Here is a 4,988-nt window from a genome sequence, read left to right on the forward strand (position 1 = left end):
GTGGAAGGAACACTAATGGCAGAATGCAGCTTCTCCCCATTATTCCAAGAAATTCATCTTTGCTCTAAGAAGCTCCATCTCATTCCTAAATTTGCATACCCTTTTCTGTAAAGCAAAAATCATGCCGTTATCTGAATAGATTATTGTTGAAGGCCTTCTAGCAATTACCAATTATTTCTCAAGCATTCTTTTGGTGATCATACTGTTAGTCTCACCATCTAAACCAAACAGTAACAACAATATGAAAAAATGTTCTAAATACAATTTTTGGCATTTTCTTGAATTCTCAATATATATTTTTAATATTTTCATTTTTTCTATTATAGTGGAAGCCACATAACATACAAAATAACCATTTAAAAGTGTGTTTAGTGAAGCAATATTAAGTATTCACATTGTTGTAATAAAGATTTCCAGAAGTTTTACATCTTCCAAATCTGAAACTCTATAGCTATTAAACAATTCTTCCTTACAGTGCCTGGTAATCACCATCCACTTTTAAGCTCTATGAATTTGACTACTTTAGATACTTTATATAAGTATAATCATATAGCACTAGTCTTTCTGTGACTGGCTTATTTCACTTAGCATAAGGTCCTCAAAGTTCACCCATGTTGTAGAATGTGACAGGAATTTCTGTCTTTTTAAGACTGAATAATATCCAATTCTATACATATTTCTCATTTTATTTATTTATTCATCTGTTCATGGACACTTGGGCAGCTTCTGCCTCTTCACTTCTTGTGAATAATGATGCAATGAACATGGATGTACAAATATCTCTTTGAGGTCCTGCTTTCAATTCTTTGTGATATATACCCAGAAATAGGATTATGGGATCATATGATACTTTTATTTTTATTTTTCTGCATTACCGTGCATGTACACTCACCAGAGAGAGAGAAAGAGGTGGGGACAGTGAGAGATAAAATGAGAAATCACTCCTCAAGGAGCATGGTCACACCACAATCCCTTCTCCATTTTCCTCCTGGGATCTTGAGCATGCGCACACACGTACCTGTTGTGTTTCAAGCCACTGGGTCTGGAACTCAAATCATGGGTCAGCCATGAGGGAATCCAGCGACATAACTGCTATGCCATCTGCTGGCCCTGATAGTTCTATTTTTAATCATTTGAGGAATGTTTATACTGATTTCCATAGTAGTTACACCACTGTACAAATGTGACATTCCACAAAGGTTTCAATTTTTCAACATCCTTGCCAAACTTCTTGTTATCTTCTTCTTTAAAAATAGTAGTCATTTTCCCCGCTTCTGGCCTCAGCTCATTTCTCCCACCTCTGCCTCTGCTGCCAGGTCTGGTCATCCTGCCATGACACTGTTGCAAAGGCTGCCCTGGGAGCTTGCCAAGGCAGTGGCTGGGGTCTGAGTTTTGGTGTTGGGCCCAGGCTGCATTGACTGCAAACTCCTCAAGAACCTCATGCTCACTGGCATCTGTCACATAGAACTGATTGACCTGGATACTATTTTTTTTTTTGAGAGGTTTTTGCTTCAGGGTGCATGTGTTCGCCAGAGAGGCAGAGAGAGACAGAGAGACAGGAAGCAAGAAATCACCACCAGGGGGTATGGTCATGCTGCAATCCCTTCTCCTCCATTCTCCTCTTGGGAACTTGGGCACGCACATACACATGCCTGGCATGAGTTTAAGCCACTGGGTCCAGGACTCGAACCGTGGTTGACTACATGGGAGTTTACGACATAGCCATTATGCTAACTGCTGGTTCCTGACCTGGATATTATTGATGTCAGCAACCTCAACAGGCAGTTTTTGGTTCAAAAGAAGCATGCTGGAAGATCAAAGGCACAGGTTGCCAAAGAAAGTGCACTGCAATTTTACTGGAAAGCTAATATAATGGCTTACTATGACAGCATCATGGACCCTGACTATAATGTGGAATTTTTTCAGCAATTTATATTGATTATGAATGCTTTAGATAATAGAGCTACTAGAAATCATGTTAATAGAATGTGCTTGGCAGATGTCCCCCTTATTGAGTGGAACTGCAAGCTATCTTAGCCAAGTACTATCAAAAAGGGTATGACTGAGTGTTATGAATGTTATCCTAAGCCAACCCAGAGAACTTTTCCTTGCTGTACAATTTGTAACACACCTTCAGGACCTATCCATTGCATTGTTTGGGCAAAGTATTTGTTCAGCCAGTTGTTTGGGAGACAAGATACTGATCAAGAAGTATCTCTTGACAGAGCTGACCCTGAAGCCTCCTAGAAACCAACAGAAGCTGAAGCCACAGCACGACATCTAATGAAGATTGTTACATTAAAAGTATTTCCACTAAGGGGTGGACTTAATCAACTGGATTTGATCCTGTTAAACTTTTCACCAAGCTCTTTAAAGATGGTATCAGGTAACTATTGACAATGGAAAAACCACGGAGGAAAAGGAAACCCCCTGTTCCACTGAACTGGGCTAAAGTACAAAGTCAAGGTGAAGAAACCAATACATTTGATCAACAAAATGAACCCCAGTTAGGTCAGAAAGACAAGCACATTCTGGATGTAAAGAGCTATGCAATTCTGTTTTAAAAGAGTATTGATACTTTGAGAGTTCATTTAGCAGATAAAAGGGATGGAGCTGAGCTCATCTGGTATAAGGATGATTCATTCACAATGGATTTGTCACCTCTGCTGCAAACCTCAGGATGCATATATTCAGCATGAACATGAAGAGTAGATTTGATATAAAATTAATGGCAGGAGGACCAGCAGTTGGCATAATGGCTATTTTGCTGGACTCCCATGTAGTTGACCATGGTTGAATGGCTATGTCGCTGGACTCCCATGTAGTTGACCATGGTTTGAGTCCCGGATCCGGTGGCTTAAACTCACGCCAGGTGTGTGTGTGTGCTTGCTCAAGATCCTGAGAGAAGAATGGAGGAGAAGGGATTGTGGCATGGCCATCTCCCCTGGGTGGTGATTTCTCACTTTCTGTCTCTCTGTATCTCTCTATCTTTCTGGTGAGTGCATGTGTCCTATAGCAAAAAACCTCTTTTAAAAAATCAATGGCAGGTAATATTTTTCCTGATATTGCTACAGCTAATGCAGTAATTGCTGGTTTGATAGTGTTTAAAGAATTGAAGATTATATCAGAAAAAAATAGACCAGTGTAGAATAATTTTTTCAAATAAACAATCAAACAAAAGAAAGAAGCTTCTTGTGTCTAATGCACTGGATCCTCCCAACCCCAATTGCTATGTATGTGCCAGTAAGCTAGAGGTGACCGTATGTCTCAATGTCCATAAAGTGACTGTTCTCACCTTCCAAGATAAGATAGTGAAAGAAAAATTTGACATGGTAGTACCAGATGTCCAAATTGAAGATGGGAAAGGAACAATCCTAGTATCTTTAGAAGAGGGAGAGACTGAAGCTAATAATCACAAGAAGTTGCCAGAATTTGGAATTAGAAATGATAGCAGGCTTCAAGCAGATGACGTCCTTCGGGACTACACTTTATTGACTAACATTCTTCATAGTGGAGACCTAGGAAAGGATGTTGCATTTGAACTGTTGGTGATGCCCTAGAAAAAAATGGGGTCCAAAGAAGCTGATGAGGTTGCCAAAGCATAACCAATGGCAGTGATGATGGAGCACAGCCTTATACCTCCAAAACACAAGAGCAAGTTGACGTGCTCATAGTTGAATCAGATGAAGAAAGGTCTTCAAACAATGATGACATCAGTGAAAAAGAGAGAAACTGCAAGAGGAAATTGGACGAGAAAGGAACGTCAGTACAAAGAGGTCACATATAGAATAGGCAGAGTAGGAACTGGCTACTGAACTTGACCTGTGAAATACTGCTTTCAGGGACTAAAAAACGAAGATTTTCTGCTGAGACTTCACTCTCCAGTTTTATTTCTAGAGTGCAGAGGCACAAACCCAGGCCCTTCTGAGATGGCTACTGAACTTGAGCTGTGAAATATTGCTTTCAGGGACTAAAAATGAAGATTTTTCTGCTGAAACTTAACTCTCCAGATTTATTTCTAGAGTGCTAGGGCAATCTCTGTATCCTTCTTTCCATCTCTCTCTGTCTTTCTGTGTCTCCCTGTGTTTTAATTTAAAAAATTTATAAGATAAAGTATTTTCTGGGCTCTCAAGTCCCTCATTTATCTTGCTAATTAATGCCTTTCCTCTGTCCCATTAAGGAAGAGCACACACCCAGGCGCTTCTGAGATGGCTACTGAACTTGAGCTGTGATATATTGCTTTCATGTAGTATGCATGTGCGCTGTGTGTTTTTAGTTTTTTGCTTTTTAAAATTAAAATAGAATTTTTCTTCTCTTTTTTCTTTACTCTTTTTTTCTTCTTTCCTCTTCTTCTGTTTTATTTTCCTTTTCTTTTAATTTCTTCCCTTGGATGCTCAGCCTCCATGCACAGAGTGTCTAGACAGGTCTAAGTGGACAGTATCCAAACATCTGAATACAATTAGGGTCAGAATATTCCTCAATTACCACTGCATCTGACACACAAAGGGTGAAAAATAGAATGAAAAAGAGATTGCAGATCACCTCCTCCTGCACACCTCTGAACACTCAGATTGAACTTCAAGAATTAGGAAGAAATGCACAATGCATCAGATGACCAGAAATCACTGCAGAGGCACAAGAAATATGAGAAAGCAAGAAAATACTCCTCCAAGGAAAAATAATGACTCCTCTTCATAAAGATAGCACAATGGAACTCACAGAAATGTCAGATAAAGAATTTAGAATATTCATAGTGACAAGGCTAACAGAGATGCAAAAGAAGAGAGAAAACAAATTTCAGAAGATGTGGAGAAAAGAGACAATGAGTTCCAGGAGGTGAGGAAGTTCTTGCATGATCTCAAAGAGAAAATACACATCATAAAAAAGAATCAAATGAAACTATTAGAGATGAAGGTCGTAATAGAGAAAATCAAAACATCCCTTGAAAGTATTAAAAGCAGATTATACCACACAGAAGATCACATCTC

At 39.2% G+C, this 4,988-nt stretch overlaps 1 pseudogene; it reads left to right on the top strand.

Annotated features, from left to right (window-relative positions):
* The first annotated feature begins 1,332 nt into the window (after nucleotides 1-1,332).
* LOC102469116 (SUMO-activating enzyme subunit 2 pseudogene) lies at nucleotides 1,333-3,787 on the top strand (annotated as a pseudogene).
* Nucleotides 3,788-4,988: the final 1,201 nt, after the last annotated feature.

This window comes from Tupaia chinensis, unplaced genomic scaffold (assembly GCF_000334495.1).
Source record: "Tupaia chinensis unplaced genomic scaffold, TupChi_1.0 Scaffold143639_1, whole genome shotgun sequence".
NCBI lineage: Eukaryota > Metazoa > Chordata > Mammalia > Scandentia > Tupaiidae > Tupaia > Tupaia belangeri.